Here is a 24,453-nt window from a genome sequence, read left to right on the forward strand (position 1 = left end):
TGCCGCAGCACAAAGTTCATTCAGCCTCTTTGAGGCTGCCTTGCCTGCTGAAGGACATGGCCTTCGCTCGGCCCTGAGGCACAGCAGCAGTTTCTTTTTGTGAGGGAGGATGGGGAAGTGTGAGAGTTACAAGGAAATCCCCCCACCACGCATTTGCTGCATTCATACCTCTGTGTTTATTGTACAACTATGGGATGGGTTGGGTTGGAAGGGACCCTAAGGCCCCCTCTGCTGTAACCCCTGCTGTAGGCAGGGCTGCCCCCAGCAGTTCAGGCTGCCCAGGGCCCATCCAACCTGGGCTTGGGCACCTCCAGGGATGGGGTATCACAGCTCTGGGCAGCAGTGCCAGGGCCTCACCAACCTCTGAGTGAAGAATTTCTTCCTAATGTCTAACCTAAACCTCCCCTCTTTTAGTTTAAAGCCCTTCACCCTTGACCTATCACTATCTGCCCATGTAAAATTCAGTCTCCCTCCTGATCATAAGCTCCCTTCAAGTACTGGGAGGCCACAGTGAGGTTTCCCCAGAGCCTTCTCTTTGCTATGCTGAACAAGCGCAGATCCCTCAGCCTGCCTTCATAGGAGAGGTGCTCCAGCCCTCTGAGCATCTTCATGCCCTCCTCTGGACCCACCAAAAGCTCTGTATCCTTCCTATACTGCCACGTCCCCACCTGACATCATGTGGACTACGAGGCTTGGAGCCTGACTTACAGCAGAGAAATGCTGCTCTGGCTCCGCTTGGACACCTGCTTCTTCCAGGACTTCTGCTTGCTAGGAGCATCTCAGATTTGCATCGACAATTTGTTTGAAGTGATGACTTCAAAGGCACTTCCTGCTTCTTCAGGTTGGTGTGCCTGCCTAAACAGCTCCCACATGGTAACTTTCTGCTTGTGTCAGTGCACATCTGCTACATCTGATCTCTTCCCTCACTCCGGGCAAAGTCACAAGGGATCCTGTAGAGTGCATGATCTTTACCATTTCTATACCTGACACCTCGGCTCTCCCTCATATCTTGGGGTATCAATTATATTCATATTTGTATCTCAGAAAGTTACAGAAGCCCAAAACTGCTTGAGATGGTTCTGCCAAAACGGAACAGTGTATATTCTGCCAGTTCAGCTTTGTCAATTAAGGGTGATATTTCCTAGACTTCTAAATGATACAGCTAGAAAAGCAGACCCCAAATCAGCCTGGTTTCAAAACCTGTGCAGAGGAACCTCCTCAAGAATGGGTAAATCAAACAGGAGTAAAGCAAATGTGGTCTCCCTCAGCAATTGTGCCAGGCATTTAGCAGAGCCATCTCTATATGCTCAAGCAAGAGGGAGCTTATCTGTGGACTTTCTATTCTCAACACTGGATGAAGGATAAAACCAGCACTTTCTCTATTGGAGTGAATCTTGCATTTTTAAGAGATAACTTACCTCCTTTTCTCCATGGGTAATAGAAATCCCTTACAGAAAATAATAGCAATTTCCTAAATAAGACCAAGTCAATTGTTTCTGTTGTGCACAAACAAAAAGATTCATGCATTTTAGTAGATAGCCCACTATGTAATCTGCCAGGCTGAATTACCCAGAGATACTTTGTTTTGAAAGGAGCTCAGAAATCCTGCAGGTTTAATTGCCAATAAATCAGCATGACCTCCACTCCCTGACACTTTTTTTTTCCCCCACAATGATCTTTTCAAGCAGAAAATGAAGAGACTGATTTTTACAGTGTGTGCATACTGCCTTTAGTGAGATAAGAGCGATGGCACACATGCAGGTTCCTCCATTAAAAGCCATGCTAGATAATGAAGGACTCAATCAATGGTGTGTTCTGTTTGCTTCCTGTTTATTTTCACCCTGTATTATGGTGCTCACTTCTAGTTACAATCAGGGGAGCACTTGCTTGTTTAACAATTGGCTTTCAACTTGTTGCGTTTGTGTATCCTGCACTACTTGAAATGAATCTGTGGTCCATTTTTATAGTGACATGTAAAATCTGAAGGCAGGTGGCAATAGGTCGAGCTCCCACCTGGATCCGAATATCTGACTAAACATTCTGCTGTTTAAAGAGATCTTGAGGATTTTAAAGGGAAGTATTTTGTTTTGGTCTTAGTACATAATGCTCATTATAGAGCCTCTCTGTCACAAAGGTTTCATGGACTTACATAATTATTCGGAATAACAGGTATGAATTAAAGTCCAATGGGGGGAAAAAAACAAAAGGAAAAAGAGAAGAAAGCAAGCTACCCCTAGCCTTACTGCACGGTGTAAGTTTTACTTCTATACAAGCTTTATTTATGCAACCTTTAACCTAAATACCTTCAAGCATTCACAAGTGCTTAGCTTCAGAACAGTGTCTGAGGCAGCTGGTTCTTAGAAGCTCCTCTAAAAGATAGGTGGGTTAATAAGGGGAGGGACCGAGAGGGGACAGGGGAACGACATCACTGCACAGTGGTGGGCTGGGGTTCAGCATCTCTGCAGTAATCCCCAAAGAGATTTGCTTTCAATTCTGCTAATGTGTTTTTGGCTGAATTAGGGACAGAACAGAAGAGCTGTTGCTTTGCTGTCAGACATCTTTGGGCTTGCCTCAGATAGGTCAGTGAGCCTGAGATGATGCCTTCCTAGCTGTATGGGAACTGTTGTGTTATGACTTGAACCACTGATTGATCCCCTGGAGAAAGGACTGGGTCAGCCCTGGGAGCACAGGTGAAGGCAATTCACCTGTTTGACTGGAAGGGGCACAGCCTGGCTGCACCTTTCTTACACCTCACTTAAGGGCTAACTGCTACTGCCACAGGACTGCAAATACCTTATGTACTTTATATGTGAGGCTCTCTGTGCAACACTTTCACATCAATTATTGTCAGTATGGTAAACCATACAAATAAATTTCATTTCAAATCAAAAGGTTGTTATACAGTTATGCTCTCCCTGGTATCAAATGACCTAGGCAGTCCAGGGTAGTGGTTCCAAGGACTATATGTAATGATAAGAGCTCTTAAAAGAGCAGTATTGAATTCTTGGTCCTCTCAGTCCAGAGCATGCATGGATAGAGATGTATTAATAAATACAGTTTTGCAGCCTGTTTGCAAGAAAGTTACCATTGCTCTGAGTTTCACACACAAAGTAACTTGAAATTTTCTTCACGCAAGAGAAATCAAGGTGTGTTGTCTTTGTATGAGGCCAATAGCAGCGGCTGATTTCATACCAGTAAAACAGTTTTTGATGATCTCTTCAAGCATGCTGAAGAAAATCAGCCTCACTTAGATGCTATTCCAGCATCAAGCTGAAACATTCACATCCTGTTCTAGTCAAGAACTTCAAACAGATCCCACGTCTGAAAACGTTAAGAAAAATACTTGTCAAGGAACTTTTCTCTGGTTGTTGAATGTCTTTGACAACCAAAACCACTTTTTCTCTAAACTTTTTCTCTTTGCTAATGAACTCTGAAATCCTTATCACCACGTGTCTGGGGGCTGGCAGGTCTCCTGCTGATTGTTTCTTAGCGGCTGATGTGTAGAAATTAAATGAAGGCATACCAAGTAGATAAACGTAACAGCTTGTGACCTTGCCATCATCCAGGGATGAAAGACACTGGAGAAAAGGGTAACTGAAAGTCATCTTTATTCTCTAAACAAAAAATAATTCATTCCTTCGTTGTCTGGGTAAGATGTGCAGGGCTGAAGGACCAACTGCATTGAAAATCCCAGCTGTGGAATTAAACTTGCTCTCTTCAGTGCCCTAGAACTGGATCTAATCTTGTGAGTAAGAGCAGGAGATGGATGAGGCCTTAGAAGACCAGCCTGGACTCAGACGTCCCGTTGATTACCACCTTATTTGGAGAGAAGAAAGACTATTCAGCACCATCTGGTGCATTTCTCTGTTGCATTCAGATAGGTGCCTTCCAGTTGATTAAGAGCAGCATAATGATCACACAGCATTTTATTCAGTTGATATATTCATGTACTCACTGTGGCCAGCAAACCTTATGCCATTAATGGCCATGGTTGAGCACAGGAAGCCTTTTCTTTTGAAGTCAGTCCTAGGCACATCACAAAACCCACCAAACAGGGGTAATCAAGGTTTTAATCCACTTCACTATTAAAGTTCCAACAGCTTGTTCTCTGACATCCAACCTGTTGATTGTGGATCTACTGGGTGTCACTGAGCACAGGGCATATTGAACACACAACAGAGAGAAAGAGGAGAAAAATCTGTGAGATTCAGTTATGAGCCTGTCACCACCCTAATTTGGCTAATTGGAGCTGTTCTGTCCAAGGATTATACGACAGAGTTCATTAAAACATCTGAAATCAGTGATGTATACTCTCTATTATGTCTATACTATTTTTGCTTTTCAAAAATGAAGTGTTTTCTTCTTGTATGAAACTTCATGGGAAAGATTTTCTCTGTCTCCCACTAGAATCGAAGTTTGAGATGATTTAAAGTGGAACTAATATTCCTTCAACCTTGCTACAGCCACATATTGCAATTTGCTAAAATGACCATAGTCAAAGCACCTATCACTGAACATTTTACTTAACAACCAAATTCTGCACTTGCATGCAGCACTGGTTACAGCTCAGCAGCAGTTTGCAGCTCTTTTATCCCTGACTGAGTTTTTCTCTAAGTGCCACTCAAAATACCCTACATGTTTGGGAACATCTGTGTCATGTTCAGGTGAAATAACTGGGGATACAATAAGGTGAAGAATAGCAAAGAGGAATAGCTAGGCTCAATCACAGTAATTTTTATCCAAGTGAATTTTCCAGTACTTTGTTGGGCATCTTTCTTGGTTTAGGATTTGGCCTCAGATTAATTTTCCTTCATACAGTCTGTGGCCAATGTCTGCAGCTGGACACATTAAGTCAAAAGCAGCTTCTGCACAGGTACTCACCACGTGCAATACGAACTGCTTCTGCCAGCACCATGGGCCTTTCCCTAACTCTTGCAAGAAGGGAGAAGGGACCAGAAGGGAGTTCAGGCTCCAGCACAGTTGTTCCCACCTGGCTAGAACCCAGGCTCCCAGGTCTTTTTCTCCAGGGAGATGCTCTAAAACCCACCAGTGCTCATCTGCAGAGAAGAAAGCACCGCTGTGATCCAACTTGGCAGAGCACCTGTGCTCTCTATTAGCAAATCTGGTCATAAGCCTGTGTGCTCTGCCTGCTCAGAACACTTCTACTGCTTCCCATGGCCACCTTCTGTTGTATTGCTCTTACTCCTTTCAAAGTAACTCCAGATTTACAGCAGTGTAGCTTAGGTCAAAATCAGGCCCTGGGTCATATTCCAGCAATTCTCTTCCATAGATCATCGTACTTTACGTTCATGGATGTTTTATGTTGCTATTGTTTAAAAAGTTAGTTAGAAATCAACAGCATTTGATATGACCTCCAATGTCAGGTGTCACCATTCTGACTGAAAAGCAACGCACCTTTTTAGTGCATGCTAATGTACATTAGTGGTCTTCTTGGAGATACTGGACAGACACATCTGTGTAGCAGCTGGCAGGAATCTCTGTCTGGACCCTGTCCAGAGGACTTGTAAGTACAGGCATGCTGACAGCCTTTTCCATAGCTGAAAATCCTTCTATTTCTATTCAATATATACATAAAAGACATTACGTCAACAAGATTCCATTGTTCCCATTACCCCAGAGAGAGCACGAGGCCTCCAATCAGCACAGCTGCCTTGGCCATTGCTTCAGCCAAAATCTGGGGGTAAACAACAAAAGCCTTCAGCCCACGTGGATATAACATGCAGGCACCATGGGAGGCATCAGGGAGATGAAAACCTGCCCAGGTGCCTCAGTGTTCCAGATGCTGAGGCTCCCCAGACAGCCCTCTTACAGGTGTGGAAGGCACCCTTTAGCCAGAACATCCATCAGAGCTCCCCCAAGCCAAGCATTTCCCAAGCAATACAAGTTTCAGTTAATTAATTCTTATGATAAACAAAAACAGCATTGAATACTCTATGAAAAAGTGTCAACAAGTGGCACAAATAAAAGCTGATCTATTGATGTCTATGAGGTTATATGAAACCACACATTTGTTTCCCTCCTTTTAGCGTAATTTGGATTTTGGAGTTCCAGTGGGTTGGGGTAAAGCACACAAACTGCTACTCTTTATTTAGGGGTTCATTAGCTTATTGGGGGAGCCCACAATAGATAAGTTAAACAAGCCAAGTTTATTTTATCTAACTTAGAGAAACACTGTACGTAAGTTATGATGAAAGTAGGATTAGACTTTTGTGGAGATTTTTATTCATAGATCTATCAGCACGATGTAATTCTGCTGTATACACTAACTTTGAAAGATCACTTCTAATTACAATGGTAAATTTACTTTCTGTATAAATAAAGAGTTAGCTGAAGACATTTAAAATTTACTTTTGTTCTTGTTCATTGTTGCTATACACAAAGTTTTGAATCACCAATATGGAAATCCATCAAAACCGATCACTAATAAATTGCTTCACATTGTCCAGGATCCACCATGATGGGGCAGCAGTGCCACCCCAAAAATTCTGCTTTCAAGTAAAGGGAAGTTAGGATGAACTGTCTAAGAAGTAGATGCAGGTGGCCACATCAGGAAGCAGCATGGGGCTGGTGGGGGTGTCCCCACACAGTGGGCTATGCCCAAACAGGGATATCTGGCCATCAGATGTGGAGCAGCTGGGGATGGGGACAAGAATGGAGACGCATGGGTGTCCTGGGCTTCCTGGCAGACAACAACAAAAGCAAAACATGCTTCTTAAGGTTTTGGGCTCATTTTCCAGTTCCAAGAGGAAGGAGGCTGTGACAGGAAAGTAGGAATTACTCTTCTGGCTTGATCTCAATGTTCACTCCATTCAGCAGCCATACTCCTGATGCAGACTAGTATTGGATGCTTCCCAGAGAGTAGAAAAATCTGCATTTCTTTTTCCAAGTCCAGGTTTCCAGGAGGACATTAAAGAGCTTTTTCAACTTTGTTCTCATTCAATTTAACACTCACAATAGCAGTGCTGGGTATTCTTGATAGTGCCTGCTCCCTTTTGGAAGGCAGTGGCAATAGTACTGCCTGAGACAGGAAAGCGGAACTGGAAATGATTTGTGGGACTAAAATCTGTAGAACAGAGGTGAATTGTTGGCCAACCCAGTGCTCTCCCACACAGACTGGTAGAGATAGCTTGGAGTTTTGCAAGGAGGAAAAAATGCCTGTGTGAGAAACTGAAAGACCCCCAAAGGGCTTTGCTAAACCTTCTTAAACTTCCCAATCACATAGCTGTGTTTTTACCACCAGTGTTATTTATTGGCCGCGTGCTTGACAAGCGGTTACCATGAGGAATGCTAATTCAAGAAGGCAGCAAATTTCAGGCAGAGGAGCAATGCATTTTTCAGCTGTTATTATTTGCAGCTTCACCTAAGCACAGTGACCTGCGTATGTGGAGATTCATTCAGTGATTCTCTGCCTATACAATTGTCAGATTGTTTCAAATATGTAAGTGAAACCTGTTTAATTTTCTACTGATCAGCATACTATTTTCATAAGCCAATCAATAACCTCACATCTGCATATGCTGGCTTGCTTTCTGAGTTTTCTATTTGCTTTATATGAGGCAAGAAGGGAAAAATACTAACTTTCTTCAACACCACAACCAGTTTACATATAAATATATAGCTATCTCTTGGTGAGAATAAAGCCAACTAGCTGCTAAGGCATCTGCTGTTGAAGCATTCTGCCAGGAACATTTTTAATTACCATATCAAATGCTTCTGACTCTCAAGTCAGGTGTAGATGTATTCATTGTTTTTTCACTGCTTCCTAAATGCAAACATTGCAGCAGTCAGGGCTTGAAGCTGATGGGAACCAGTGACTGTTTAAGGTTGGCTCCCATTTGGAGAAGAGGTAAATTTGCCAGTCTAACAAGAGATATTGGAAGTCAGTGTAAAGCCCTCAACCATCCTTCATCACACGTTAAGCCGAGACTAAGTTTTCACAGAGTAGATTGATAAAGGCATAGAAAAATCAATCCACATTGCACCATGAGAGCACATGTGAAAACATGTGACATAGTGTTTCACACAACTTCAACTATGCATGACGACAAATTCCTCCATGTTAGATAATCAGTGTACTGGTATTTGCTGTAACCTACCTGACAAAGCATTTTCTGAATTTTCAAAGCATTCAGCCCTCATGGCTGGGCTAGAAGAAACTGCACGAGTCGTCAGTGTGCTACAAGGCTGCATGGGCTGCATGTCAGGTTGGGTGTTAGGAAAAGTTTCTCCTCTGGAAGAGTGGTGATGCAGTGGCACGGGCTGCCCAGGGAGGTGGTACAGCCACTGGCCTTGAAGGTGTTCAGGAACCACAGAGATTGTGGCACTGAGGGACAGGGGAGGTTAATGGGTAATATTGGTGGGGATGGGTTGGGGTTGTGCATGATTATCTTAGAGGTCTTTTCCAGCCTTAATGATTCTATGCAAGTGATGTTCTATCATTCATTCATAATTTCTTTAAAACTAATTATGGCAATCACCCTAAATTGGTAGAAACTGTGGCAGAAGTTCAAAACCAGATCAGAGATTTAACCACTGGAGCTGTCCCTAAAGTTTATCCTATACAGTATCAGTATACAGTATCTATCTATCTATCAATCAATCTATCTATATACAGTATCAGTATACCCTGACGACATAAAAATATAAATCACAGAATCAGAATCACAGAATCACAGAATGACCCGGGTTGGAAGGGACCTCAAGGATCATGTAGCTCCAACCCCCCTGCCCAGCAGGGCCACCAAACATACACCTTTACTAGATCAGGTTGCCCAGGGCCCCGTCCAACCTGGCCTTGAACACCTCCAAGGACGGGGCATCCACAACCTCCCTGGGCAGCCTGTTCCAGGGCCTAACCACTCTCCTAGTGAAGAACTTCCCCCTAACATCCAACCTAAATCTTCCCTCCTTCAACTTAAAACCATTTCCCCGTGTCCTGCTATTATCAGCCCTTTCGAAGAGTTTACTCCCTTCCTGGGAGTAAGTTCCCTTCAGGTATTGAAAGGCTGCAATGAGGTCACCCCGCAACCTTCTCTTCTCCAAGCTGAACAAACCCAACTCCCTCAGCCTGTCCTCATAGGGGAGGTGCTCCAGCCCCCTGATCATCTTTGTGGCCCTCCTCTGGACCCTTTCCAAAATCTCTATATCTTTTTTGTACTGAGGGCTCCACACCTGGACACAGTACTCCAGATGGGGCCTCACAAGAGCAGAGTAGAGAGGGACGATCACCTCCCTATCCCTGCTGACCACCCCTCTCCTGATGGAGCCCAGGATCCCATTTGCTTTCCGGGCTGCCAGAGCGCACTGCTGGCTCATGTTAAGTTTCTCATCTATCAGGACCCCTAGGTCTTTTTCTGCCAAGCTGCTCTCAAGGACAACTCCTCCCAGGCTGTACAGGTGCCTGGGGTTCTTCCGGCCCAAGTGCAAAACCTTGCACTTTGCCGTGTTGAACCTCATTAGGTTCACCCGAGCCCAGCTTTCCAGCCTGTCAAGGTCCCTCTGAATGGCATCCGTTCCCTCCACCGTATCGACTGCACCACTCAGCTTGGTGTCATCAGCAAACTTGCTGAGGGTGCACTCCATTCCCTCAAATTCATCTATTTATGACCCTCCAAAACAAACAGTTTGCTTTTTGGTTAAGAATGATATCCATCCATTACTGTGTGATACTGTAATACTCCTGAATATGTCAGCACTGATTTTGGAGCCCCCAGAGCCCCCAGCTTATCCTTCAGGCCAAGCACTAAAGGTAGTGTCAGCCACACACCTGTCTTAAGCTCCCTTGCATAGGTGCCAAACTTAAATACAGAGCCCAGTAAAAGTGAGGACAAGCAGGCAGAACTGCTTGCATACAGCAAATTGAGTGTAACATGAGTGATATCAGTGTACACCAGACCTGACTTCAACCCACAGCACTGGGAAGTCTGGCAGCATTGCTCCACCACCACCACCTCAGCACATCAGCAGTATTTTTAATGCAAGAGTAAAACAGCAGAGGTGGTTTGCAAGGAAAGGTGAGACCTACCTTGCTACAGACCAGCTGGCTGCCTCACATTCAAAGATGTCACTTACACAAACCCAAAACACAATTTAAGGGCACATAGAAACTTTGCTGTTCAAGTCAGTGGGAAATGCAATTTGTCTTTAGTGGAAATGAGCTCAGCTCAGTTTGCCATATCTGGAGAATATGGGGCCGATGCACATCTCACAGATTTGCCACGTAGAGCTGTTTTCTGGCTATGTTTTGTAAGCTTGCTCAAAATATTTCGCTAGCTGGGCACTACTAAAGTGATGCCACAAGTTCATAAATTGTGGTCTGATTCTTGGGTGGCCCTGTGTGGAGCCAGGAGCTGGACTCAATGATCCTTACTGGCCCCTTCCAACTTGGGGTATTTTTGGGATTCTATTACAGCAGAGACATCGTACTCAGTTATGTTTCTTAGGAATTTCCCTGCTATCTTTCCCTGCGTGCTGTTCAGCACCGTGCTGGCTGTCAGTATGTCATGAGTTAGAAATAAGAGAAAGAGTAAGCTTTTCCCGTGAGTATTAAAACAAAGCAAGAGAAATTATTTGAGGACCACCTGAAGCACTCAAGAATAGCAGCACTGCTAGCCTCATTCAGCACTGGTGATGAGTTGGCTCCCATCCATGCTCAGCACATACCTCCAAGTGCTGCCCTCATTCCTGCACTGACTTTGAGATTGGTTTAATGCAGGATTTCCCTTCCAATAGCATTTTGCTCTCCTTCATACTGTGGCTGGAGTTCACAAACTTCTCCAGCCATCTGCAGTTGCAGACAGAAGCCCTTCAATGCAACAGCAGTAATGGAATGCCCCAAAAGAGGCAAACAAAAAGACTTCTTAGTCAAAAAAAAAAAAAAAGGTGATGGTTGGGGTTGTTTTCAGGGATCTTTTTTCATCACCCATTTCCTACAGAGTCAAGCACATGCTGCTGGGTTCAGATGGGTATGTCCTGAGCTTAGTCCACGTGCTCGATTAAAACCACTGTTGGGTTTTCTCTGCTCAGTGAGAGAAAGTTTGTAAGAAGAGACTGTATCTTTTATTAATGCAGCTGCCCAAGCAGGAACAAAGTTATCCATTGCTTAAGGTACGCAAGTCCTTTTCCTGGTCATGAGACTTCAGAGTAAGATGCTAGAAGCACAGCCCTATTTTAAGGTGCAAATATGAAAACCAAGCTGTGTGCATTTTGCAACAAGGCAGCAGTGCCCAGCCTGAGGTTTCTGCCCAAGGGACTCACCTGCCTGCCCTCCACCTTTCGCCCTGAAACCAGAACACAAGGGCCTGCTTCTTAATGACATGCCTCTCTTGGAGGAAACTTGACTACAGCTTATCCATTACCTCTGCAAAGGGAGCGCCAAGGTTTTAACGATTCAGGAAAAAGCAGTTTTGCCTTGTGTTCTAAACTAACTGAAGAAACAGGATGTGTTAATTATACAACTAAAATAAAATGCCAGGGCTGGGAATTTTCCATAAAGATGCCCCTGTGGCATCCCAGGGACATGGCAACTGTCCCACCTCATAGGCACAAGCAGCACATGGCAAAAGCAGGGTACGTGCACTGAGTTTTCCTAGACTTGTGGCCAGCACCAACAGACCTCCAGTGCAGACATTTAATGGCATGTGCTACAATGCCCAAAATGCATTAATGCCCAAAGGAAGCTTGCTTCTAAATTCTGACCACTGCCAGTTTACATTATAATCTGCTGTAGACAGGGATGCTCTCATTGCTCCTGCAGATGAGCCAGAACTTGCTCAGCCTTTGCACTCACAGCCTCATTGCAGAAGTACTTCCCTCACCATCATGAAGTTGTAGTTTTCATTGCACCACAGGGTGCTCAGTAGGGGATGTGGATACATAAGAGACACAGGGAGTGCTTTTTGAAGAGGTTTTGCTCTGGAGATGAATGCGCAAGTGCTACCTGCCGCAGACTCGACTGAAGCACATCTCAACATCTCCCATCAGCTGAGGGCCACAGCAGGAACAGGCACTGCAGGGTTGCACTGAGAGACATAAGAGCAGGAAAGAGCTTGACCTGCCTCTCACATCTGCAATGCAAACACTCTGCCTGACACGCAATGGAAAGTGGAGCTGCTGTGACCTGCATGATCAAACACTGCAAGAACACAGTGCAAAATACTAGGAAGCCACTCAAGAATACAGATATTCACCCCTGGTGTGTGAAAGCAGACTGCACCAGTCCATACTGCCTGTGCAGATAGCACTGCCAAGACATCGAGGAAAACATCATCTCCTCCATAGCCATAAACAGCATTTTATTTCACTTCATTTTTAGGTTGGTTCCTCCTCTTCCTGCCCACATCTGAGCCCTCCAGCTGAAGGCAAAGGTCCAAGAACAATAGCGTTCTGAGCCAAGGACTAAGCTCACAGTTGGAAAGCCAGAGTCCAGAGATGACAGATGACAGATGTGTTTACCAACACAGCACACATAAAAACAAACCAAACCAAAATAACCTACTGCCATGTTTTGGCTTCATGTAGCAAGGAAAGCAAGCCTCACTTGCACTCAGCTCTGATGTGCTACCACCAGGAATACCCTGAGAAGTCAGATGAAATATATATAAAACACTGAAACCCTTGTGTGTACGTTCTTGGTATAAATTTGAACCTCAAATGGGAATGTGATTTGAATTTAAACACTTAAAGCCGTGGCCTTAACAGTAGGCACTTTTGTATATTCATGCTTCTGCCACTGTCCTCAGTCTCCCATGGTCCTGAATGATGTGTTGTTCAAGAACAATTGGCTTCTTGTGTGCAGAAGAGCAGCTTGGCCCTCTCCCCTCCATTGTCTTTTATGTCCAGTGAGGAAAAAGGGTGGGATGAAAAAAAGAGCGACAGATTTCAATCAAAAGCACTACATTGACAAGAGTTTAATAACAGCCTCCCTTGTGATCAGATGAAACCTAATGCACTATATTTCACTGGCAAAAGCGATACCTTCAAAGTATTGCCTGTACAGATGACTACCTGTGACACTTCAGACTGCAGCAATTGCCACCTCTCCTGTTGCTGGTGCAGACCCTGACACAGACACCTCGTTTTAAGGACAGGAATTGGTAGAGTTAATTGAATACCACAGCAATGGTGATTAGCAGCCACAATCAATGCTGAAGACAAAATTCTTTCCTAAACACACACAACAGAAGTAACAGCAAGTTACACAACAGAAGTAACAGAGCTAAACTGGAACAGGCAGGTGCTGTGCTGAGAACGGTGCTCTTGTGCTGTCTTTTAACCATACCAGCAGTGCTTGGAGTTTCAAGGGATGGATAAACCACTACCGGAATTGAGACGATGTACTGGGTGACTGGAGACCTCTTCTTTGCTATCTGTGATATCTCGTTACACCAAGGGGAAGGAACAGAGGGGCACGTCGCAGCATTCCCTCAGGCTGCCAGAATGAAGCACAGATGCTGTGCAGCTGTAATTGGCTACTATGGGCTTGTTACTGTCCTTGAGAAATAAAACCACCAGCTAACAGTGATGGCAGCCACCTCGTGCTTGTTTGTTTTTTTTTCTTGGCCCCTCCCACAGTTTGCTGGAAAGCACCAGTGCTCAACATGCAATGCCCATGTCAGGACACTTCTTGGTGACAAGTCCCTGTCACCACTTTCCTCACACTGAGACAGCCCAGTGCAGCTCTCACTCTCAGCTCTCACTGCAGCTGAATTCCTTCTCCTCCAGACATCCACCTGCTAAATGCTGCAGACAGGAAAGCAGTATCCTGCTGCACCCATTAGTACATCTGTAAGCACTGGCTAAGCTGTGTATACACAGGCTGGCGTTCTGTATGCAGCAAGGGCATGGCAGGCTTGCTGCACACCTAATAAAGAATATGTGTCTGCACTGGAATCGAGGTTCCCAGAAATCCAAGAGATTACCAGTAAAAGTTGGAAGGGTGGAAGATTACTGGTAGAAGTGACTGTCCAAAGCACCTCAGGTGACTGCAAGAGGCTTAATGCTCCAGGAGCGATACACCAGATGAAAATGAGGAAAGAAAAACAACTCAATTGGAGAAACAGGGCAAGCTCAGAGAGCTCTGGTAGAAGCACAAAAACCCAAAATGCAAGGCTATGCTGCCTCTGGGAATGCACTGGGTCTAGACACAAGCTGGTGTCCCTTCACCTGCCTTAAACCCCCAGTAACATAAGAGCCATCTGTACCAATGAAACCTTTGCCTAAAAACCCATTACATACTCCTTCTGTTGGTCCTGTCACTCTAAGTTGTCTCTTCCAGCCTCTTCCCAGGCCAAGCCTGCTCTGAGGAGATGAGATCTGCCCCCATTTATCACAGTGAGCCACAGTGCAGCCAAGATCCACCTCAGCAAAGCACAGGAAGGCCTGGAACCAGTACTGTGACACAGCAATCAGTGCAGCAGTTTTTAGAGCAACATACTGAAAAGCTGGCAGGAAAATCAGGATTCATATAGGCAGTTTGTCAAATTCAGGTTTGCAGTTGTCCCACAGTCAGTCATCCTCACATGCAGTACTTTGTCTGCATGCACCCAAAGCACAGCACTTGGAACACTGTATACTTTGTTGGATAACATAGCCATGCAGAAGGCCAAATCTCTCCATTTTATTGAAGACAAGCTCCACACTTTGCATATAGAATTTAAGTTCAGGAAGCCACAAAGCAAGGCTGACAAGCCATTAACAGGAAGCAGGTCCCATTTTCCTCACCATCCACCCTCACGCTGTGCTGCACTATCCCCAGCAGCAGCTCAGCTCTCAGCCAGGAACAAACAGGGATGCCCTGAACCACAGCTCCTGGACACAAAGACCCCAACAGGAATGCTGCAGTTGACCTCACAGATGTTTTACCATGCTCCTGTTCCCCATCTGCTTCAAGCAGCAGCACCAGTCTCCCTTCACTAAGGTCAAAAGGAGCACACACAAGCAGACAAATACTGCTTGCCTGTGCTTTGATACAGTAAGATTTGCTGAGTTATGCCTGGGTCAGCACACAGCAGCTGCGCCGGTCTCACTCTGCTTATGGCAGGCAGCCATCTGCCAAAAGGCAGCCTAGAGAGGCAGCAGCAAGGCCAAGTGGAGCAGTGCCAAGGCAGCCCTGTGAAGCTGTGGGACGCAAAGGGACGAGCACTCATCCGGCAGGAAGGGGCACAGCATTGTGCCATGCTCCAAGTGTTAGCCCTGGCTCTTCAGTGGTATGTAAGCTGCTGGGCTCATATGAAGATGGCTGTCGTCATCCCATATGAAAAACAGATGCAGCTCTCTAAGTATGCATCAGTCAGGAGTGCTGCACTCAATATTACAGGGGACACTAAACACTTCATGGCATACAGAATAACGTACTGCAAAACAAGATACATTCATCCCTTTGGGCCATATCACCATATTCATTCTGTCAGCAGCCAGCATTCTCACACAAGGTATTTTTACCATTTCTATATGAATATACCCATTCCATGGCTATCTCCCACTTCACCTGGAAGAGGGTAGAATTAGGTAAGATATTAAGAAGAAATTCCTTACTGTGAGGGTGGTGAGACACTAGAGCACATCGCCCAGCAAAGCTGTGAATGCCCCCTACCTGGAGGCATTCAAGGCCAGGCTGGACAGAACTGTGAGCACCCTGGTTTAAGTGGGATGTCCCTGCCAATAGCAGGGGGTTGGAGCTACATCATCTTAAAGGTCCCTTCCAGCCCAAACCATTCTATGGTTCTATTTCTCATGGGCTGAGGCTGCTGTGGAGATTTTCATGCAGAGGGAAGACTGCAAGGTCAAGTTATATCTACCCACGTTTCTTTTCTTCTTTGTTTATGAGTATTGGTGAGGCCTTCTACCATCATGTTTTCCAAGATCCTAAAAACATTCAAGTTCCTGCAGTAGTATACTGCTGTCTTCTTGTGTTTCACTGTCTAAAGAGCAGAGATCAGATTGATGCTCACAAGTTTATTTTATCTATTTTTTTCAGCACATATCTTTGAAGCAAAGTGGAGGATTAAAGCTACTATAAGCTGAGTGTTACCAAAGCAGCTCTCAAATCCCATGAGACAAACCAATTGCAACAGAAAGCAATACACAATAATGTATGCAACAATTCTGTCTTCACATTTTCCCTGCTCTTGAACTGGTTGGGAATTTACTACCTCACTCTGGGATATGGACCACACAGCTCAAATGAAACACTAATGGAGCATTAACTGAATTAGTCGTTGAAAGTGCTTTGTAAGCTAGAGTTATATGTTTTCATCCAGGATGATGGGATCACTTTCCTACAGTAATTAGTGGAGCAGCTGACATTAACTCCATCAGTGACCCGCTTGTTACCACCACTGTGAATCTAAATTACATTAGCAGCCCCCTACAGGTGTGGTGTGCAACATGGAAGTTAAAAGCACTAGAAATGCCCTGCCGATTCAAAACAAACAGGACTGCAGAGGGATTACATAGCATTTGGATCAGCTGCACACAGTGAGGATTTGAGAGAGATACGTAGCCTCAGGGAAAAGAAGCAAACTGTAGATACAACAAACAGTCCTTGCCAGGTATGGAAATATCCATCACCAGAAGGAATGGTCTCAGAAAAAAAGGAAAGGGGGGGAGGATTTAGATTGGTAATAAAGAATTGTACAGCAATGGTGGTGAGGCACTGGATCAGGTTGCCCAGAGAGGTGATGGATGCCCCATCCTTGGAGACACTCAAAGTCAAGTTGGATGGGGCTCTGAGCACCTGATGGAGCTGTAGGTGTCCCTGTTCATCGCAGGGGAGTTGGACTAGATGGCCTTTAAGGGCTCTGTTATAATTTATAATAATCTGTTATATATTTAACTGAAATATGACAAAAATATTACTATGAAGCACACCTCCCATGTCTTCTGCTTGTCACCCAGCTTGTGTTGGAAGTATCAGTACACACAGCAGGGAGCAACCAGCTGACAATCAGCACTATCAGTAACAGGGAATTCCCAACCAAAAACTAGGTTCCTTCCAGTTGTTCACCTACTTTTTAAATACATCCAAAATTTCTACTTATAGGCCTTTCATCAGTAAGGGATGGAAAGAAGAAATCAACTTAGTTCAAAGCTAACAGTATAACCAAGCCTAGCTTCATTACGGAGCTCTGGCAAGATAAATGATAACAAACAAAGCCAAGAAGCCGGTATCTGGTGCTGCCTCAGCTGTACTAGTGTTCCTCACAAACACTCTTTCAGGCTCAAGTTCTGCCAGAAGTTTCACCAACAGTGAGGGTCTGCTCTAATAGACCTAAGAAACAAGACTATTCACAAGCTTGATTTTAATCACAATTATTCTAGCAATGCCTTTCTCCCTTCGTTCTGCCTCTTGTTACATTTCCCCTGCTCTGCAAGATGAAAGATAACACTGCTCAGAAAAAGCACAGCCATAGTTGACTCAGCATGGAGTCTGATGTTCTGGAGAACGCCCCACTACCTTGATACAACTCCCTGCGGTGGAAGAAGTCCTCAGAGATGGAAAAAAGGCTGCACACCATCTCCAGGAAAAACACTGTCAAGTACCATAGATCTGAAATTCCTAAACATCATTGTCACTAATATGGCATTTTCAGAGAAAGCCACTGCTAGTTCTTACTTGCATAGAATAACTTACACATAAGTTTGCTAGTTTTGAGATCAGTTGCTTCCACACTCAATATGTTGACTGGAAACTGGCTTTTCTTCTGCATTATTTGACAGTGCAACCCAACTGCTTGGAGATGTGTTAATAGCAGCATACACGTTACCTATCTAAAAAGCCCCCAGTGAACAACATGCTGCTGTGTTTAGACTTGCATTTGTGATTTGTGTGTGCCATTTCCTTTAAGGCAACTACGCAGGTCAGACCCTAAGCTAACAACAGGCCAGACCCTAAGCAAACAACACTGCACACTGGAGGAAGTGAGGGAAAGCCAAAAATGTCAACTGCAAACCAAGATTCTGCCTTCTTGAAATAAAAGTGTTTGATTCATATTCAAAAATAATATAAAATGGGAACTGAACAAGAGAACCATTACCACAACTGTGAACAAAACAACCCAGATAATGTCTTCAACAAATAAAAAGCCCACAACGCAACAAACCTCTATGGGTAAGTTAGAAAAGTCTCTGTCAAGTGTCAGCATTCAGTGAATATTGAAGTGGGACATAAAGCAGGACAACTAACAAAATTCTTGGCTGAGACAAAAAGGTAACAGATAGTTTTGGAGGTTACATTCCTACCCACATGTAATCCCCCGTCCCCAGAACATGGGAAAGGAAGTATCTGTGCCGAAGCACAAACCATTCCCAGTACAAAGCCCTCACTGCTGTTGATTTTTCCACCCCATAACAAGAAGGCTCCAGCAAAAGCTCCATTTCCTCTTACTGTTAAGATCTTCTCTATCTGCATGCTGCCTGCTTGAAAAGCAACTCAAAAATAAGTAACCTGCCCTCACTCACACTTTTAAACAATGAAAATGGTCACAGGAAGACACAGAAACATCACCTTCCCTTTGTTCTGTAACATGACAGAAAGCAGAGCAATGACAGCAGAGCAGTAAGGCTCCAGGCTGCAGCAAGCAAGGGTTTGCTCAAATGCAACAGACACAGAAATACAGAAGAGATGCTATTTACCCTCAGAAGGCTTCAGGTATGCAAGGATCTCCAAAAATTCTCTTACTTCCACTGCCAACCCTTAAATGAGTTCTGGGAAGTGCTGGATCCTGGCTCCATCCCTTCTGGTCACTCAGGGTGCATTGCACACATCTGAGCTCCCCTGTCTCCCCACCAGGTGCTCAGTCACTGGTTCAGCTGTGGCTTAGCATTTCTCCTACACGCTTCAACTCCTGAAATCCCTAAATCTCCATCACACCAAGCTGCACAGAAGGTCAATCAGCTGATACAATTTTGCTCAGCTGCACTGGAAGAAAGTGACCTTAAGCTGATTTGCAGCAGCTGATGCTTTGGCAGGACAGGGTAGATGATGGCAGTGAGGGAAAGGAGGTATCACTCATTTGTCTTCTATGAGATTTGGGTATTAGTTTCACGTGTGATAGCACCTTGCATCAGTACACAGGACAAAATAGAAGAGAGAAGAATAAAAGCAAGGTGTAGAAACTGAGCGACACAAAGCTTAGTAAAGCACACAGGAAAAAAACAAGAGTTCCTAATGTGTGTAAGTGTCTTCCTTGTGGCTCAAAAGCCTTTGGATGAGTTGCATGGACAGACTCTTGAATTGCTAAATCCATATCATCATTTAGACTATTTTCCTGCTGTGAAAGGATGGGTAAGAGTGTCTAGACACTAAGAGGCTGAGCCTATTGATGCTATCAGGATCTGTCCTCATCGTGCTGTCAGCTCTATAGAGCACCACAGCTGCACTCTCTGTCTCTCCAGCTGTGCTATACGGTAGCAAACTGCCTATGTCCCTTCCCATAGCAAAGCAGAGCTATTATGTGACAATGAAAAATACGTATTTTTTTGGAAATTCATTTCTCAAACATAATCCAGTGGATCTTCTCCAGAAGCCTCTTAGTCTATTCAGGAGTGTTTGTGTGAAAACCAAAATGATTTAGCAACCTTGAGTCACGTTGCTGTTTACACATACATATAAGCACATACAAGAAAAAGGACATTCTGCTTCTGAGCATTGTCAGCGAGGAAAATACATGCACACCAAATATTATTTCACTGAGAAAACCCTGGGCTTCATCACTTTGCCTAGTATGAATTAACACAGTCAAGAGGGACACCAGACACAAGTATGTCTGGCATCCTCTTGGCTGTGTCTTGTGAAGGATGAGTGCAGAACCAGAAGGGAGAGAAAAGGGCTAGGAAAGGGGAGTGCATGGTTCTTTGCATTTGACAGTGCACTGGAAGGTAGCCATGACATTGTGGGTTTACTCAGTTCCACCGTGATGTCTTCAGCATAGGAGAACAATGTCAAGTTTCTTAGAAGCTATTTGCTCTTAGGAGTTTCAAGCCCAAAACTAATTTTTTCATCGTTATATTTATTTTTCTTTTGTGTATTTGATGAAAAAAAAACATGCAGCTGTAACTTCTAGCTGTGTTTGTAGGTGTTATCCTTTCTGTAATGAGAATGGGTGTTGCAGCTCTTGTAATGAAGGGACATCAAGGATCTGTTGAGTTGCTGCTAGGTCTGGATGCACAGAGTTCGTTCAGTTTCACTGCACTATCCACTAATAAGGTGTTTTTGCAGACATCCCCCATGCAATTAGAATTGTTAGAAAGTCGGTGTACTTCCTTAACAACACATCGCTGCCTGGTGGAGACTTTTCTGGCAAAATTCAAACACGGGGAAGTTTATTTCAACAGCATTTTGATAGCTGGGAAGATTCCAGCCCGTCAGTAGAGAAACTGATGAAATTAGGAATCAAAAGGAAGAAGGCTTAACTTAGCCAAGCTGTTCTGAGTGATTATTTAATCTGGCTTTCTCAGCTGACGGTGTTCAGGTGATGTTTCTTCAGCTAACTCAAGTCAAAGCACAAGGCCAAAGAAAATTTGCATTTGATTTATTTACAGCTGAGAAGACTGAAACTATTGGAGAACAATGCAAACAGCCAGCAGAGAAAAAGTGCAGGGGAAGCAATGGAACTCCTGCACTTGAACCTGAAGACCACAGAGTATTTATAATTAGAATTCAGTTTGTGTTCTTCAAAATTCAGGTCACGAGAGCCAACGTTTTCTGTTTTTCAGGTCCCTACACTTGTGACTCAGACAGTTCTCCAATACAGAGCTCCAGCTCCAGCTGTTAGAGTTTATTGACTTCAAGTGAGCACAGAGGCAAAGGTTTGAAAGAAGTATGGCTGGTTCCTGTTAAAGGCTGCTATTATGAGCTATACAGTGCTTATTCAGCTCTACCATTACCATTGTTGAACTTAGAAGCCTACATTCTGATCACCATTGACCAATGCCCAATTTCACCCAAACTCTTGCACTGTGACCTGCATAAACCCTATTCACACACCAGCTCATTAGTGATGTAACTCTGCTCAAGTAGGCATGGTGCATCAGAGTAACAAAAAGACTGGATCGTGGGTGACAGGCCTGAGCAGCTGTGGGCCAAAAGCTCTGTGCTTTAAAGGACAAAACTGAACCAAATTTGAGGAACCATTTTTTAAAAGACTTATTCCTGTAATCTTCACCAGTGTGGTGGAAGAAGTTATACAACACTCTGCCCCCTGTCAGTCCAAGCTGCCTACAGTGGGCGCAGGAATTGTGCCTGTTCTTGCCAGTATAGGGATGAGCCACGATGCTCCAGTACTACCAAGAGAACAAAGATTAGCTATTTCAGCCTATTCCTACCATTTCACATGTAGAAAGAAATTATTTGCTACATAGAGGGTAATTCCCCTAAAGGACAGCACGGTTAAGTGACAAATTAATTTGCTGCTTACATTCACTGGCTCTTCCAGCTGGCTTAATTCTCATCAGCCACCATAATTTATTAACAGTGAGGTGAGAAAAGACATGAATCAGCTTAATGTGCTATAAGTAGGGCATTGTCATGGCAACGAGATGCGGACTGTTTTCTACTATTTATGTATGGTTTGTTTTGTGCTCAGCCTTAAGATACCGCTTGAAACAACTAGAATTAGAAACATCTTTTTTTTTTTTTTCCTCGACTTCTTTTTTCACTTTGGTGTATCTTTTAAAAATATTATCAAAATAAGTCTATGAAAGGCTCCAAGGCATCTCTCCAGGAAAACAGACTCATGCAACGAGTCTTGCTACAAACAGAAGCCTTTACTCTGATCTCACAATCATTTCCTCACATTGTCACACAACCAATCCCATGGATTAACTCCTGGTTTATAGCAGTCTGAGATCAAAACCAGACCTTTCCTGGTCCATACTCTACGTATGGCTAGGAACAGGGGAAAAATTGAACAGTGTTACTGAAAAGAAATTGGTTTGTAAAAGCAGTACATTCTATTTAGCAATGGATGTGGGAAAACAATTCAAAATGCTGCATTTATCACAGACTCCTGATGGTGAAGTATGGAACTAAAAATTCAAAGTAAATAATAAATGATTTTTTATGGCCTTCCCAACTAAGTCTAAGATTCTTTGTGCTGCATCAGCAACTAATAGTTTTCATACACCCAGATCTTCATCCAAACATCCCATTATTTACTACCAAGCTGCACAAAGGGAGCAGCTGGAATGTTAACACGGCACGTTGGAAAACAGTTACCAATATTACTCTTCTGATTTCTCTATTTTTGCACCAACTGCAAATTGCAATCTGATATTAAGTAACTAAGGAAAAATGAAGCATCTCTAGGATGTCTCAAGGAGAACACAAGGAAAAATGATTCATTCTCATAGAAAGTCTTGCAGCCTTAAAATACAGCTTTGTTCTGAGCAGGGACAAAAAAAAAAAGATTGAAAAAGTCACACGGTTTCCTCCACTCAGTGCTCACTCATTATTTTAATGTCTGGTTTTATGTTACCCTCGGTATTTGTTTGCACAACGTGTAGGGCAACAGGCAGCTGGGCTGGACCATGACACAAAACTGTTCACACTGACCAACCTGAGACAAAACAAGAAACAATATCATTCTGAACTCAAAACTTCTGTCATGCTACAATTGCAGATGTTCCATTAAACACCACTAAATGTTGTCTGCTGAAGTCAACCAGAGGAGCTAGTTAAGAAATGACAGAGCAAGACAGCCTTACCTCCAGGTTCAATGGATTAGTCCGCTCAGTGCTGCTAATGGCCCCAAGTACACACAAGTTGATAGCAGTGAATTAGAATGCTTATGGAGGACAAGCTGGGAGTCTTGCTTTCAGCACCTCTTTACTCCATGTTCAGTGAGCAGTGGGTAAGTTTGGCCTCACCTGGAAACAGTGGTGTCTTTCCCCAGCAGCTGCTCTGGGCACTATAGCCAACCCTATAAGCACTATGTCCTTGCCCACTGCAGAGCTTGGGCTTCAAAGTGGAGGTTCAGCAGACAGGTGAGGAATCTCCTTGGCAGCTGGAAGGAATTTCTCTGAGTCTGCTTTTAGCTAATGGCACTGGATGTCGGACTAGACAAGTGTCAAAGAGTTAAAACATACAAGTACCGGAAGATGAAGGATTTGTCTTCCCTTAACGGCATTCTTTCCATATAATTAAAAGACAGAAAATCAGTAAAAGCAGGGACTGTTCTGCTAGAAATACAAAACTCTGCAAGAGATTAAGTGTGCAGAGGACAAGTGCTGGAACTACTTGACATAATGATTTCAAAAGATCTAAAAGGATCATCATGAATGAGAACTGCAAATAGATGCCAAGAAAACTCAAGAGGATGTGCAGAAGTTGCTATGCTAACTGCCTTGCTACAAAGTTGTGGCATCTGCTATGATGAAGAAATATATTTCATGGTAACAACACATGGAATAGTTGGGTATATTTTTGGAGAAATGTGATTTATCTCACTGAAGCATCTCACAATCCTACCTAAGTCTAGCCCTTGGTCAGTACCAAGGGAAACACAACCTACCATTCTGTTTATGTTCAGAGGAGCATATACCTCGGATTAGGGGCCAGGTTTCCTAGTTCTGCTCACGGGGAAATACATTTTACTGCATACAATAATGCAACACACGTGGCTGATGGGGAAGACGAACCATTTCATAAATCTGTAAGAAAATGAGGATTGATTTAGGCAGTATTATTAGAGTTTCTTAAAATACGCTTAAAACTTCATGTTATCAGCACTTCTCTCAACCCAGCAGGCACCAGTGAGAGCTGAGGCGACTGGCTTTGCTGGCACCACTCTAGGTTACGGTTTGTGCCTATTTCCTTGGAGAATATCACGTTCATTAGAATCTCTTTCTTAACTTACCTCAATGCTTTCCAAGATAACCATCAGGGATAGAAAGGCAGAAAGCCTTCTCCCCACCCTGCTAAGTGCTCTGAGCCCTGCAAACACTTCTCCTTGGTGCACCCAGAGGGGAGGAGGGGGAGGAGAGGGCTGAAGGATGGAGAGCAGCAGGATTATCCTGCAGCCTGCAGGCCTCAGCACACAGAGCCTTCCTCCCTGGGCCTTCCTCCCCCACGTCCTTGCTCTGTGCAACCACCAGCAACCCCCAGACTGAAAAACATTGGCAGAACTGCTGTTTTTGTTGGGCTTGCAGCCATAATGGACCCAGGAAACCAACTTCGGGTTTTGCTGCGTGTGCTGGCAGGACACCCTCCAGGGAAACGTTGGTTACAGAAGAGTTTGCCTGGCTGAAAAGGTGTCGGTGACACCACAGGGCATGTGGTGGGGAAAGGAGAAGCTGTATAAGGGCCTACAGCTCCAGAGCCACCAGCCCTGGCCTGAGCACGGCTCTGGGCAAGGAAATTCTTGAATTAAAAATTAAAGTTTGCCATCTAGTGGTAGGCCTCAGGAGATGCTTCGGGACGCAGCCACCCCAGGC

Source organism: Coturnix japonica, chromosome 3, assembly GCF_054131305.1.
Source record: "Coturnix japonica strain WE chromosome 3, WE-NBRP24, whole genome shotgun sequence".
Classification (NCBI taxonomy): Eukaryota; Metazoa; Chordata; class Aves; order Galliformes; family Phasianidae; genus Coturnix; species Coturnix japonica.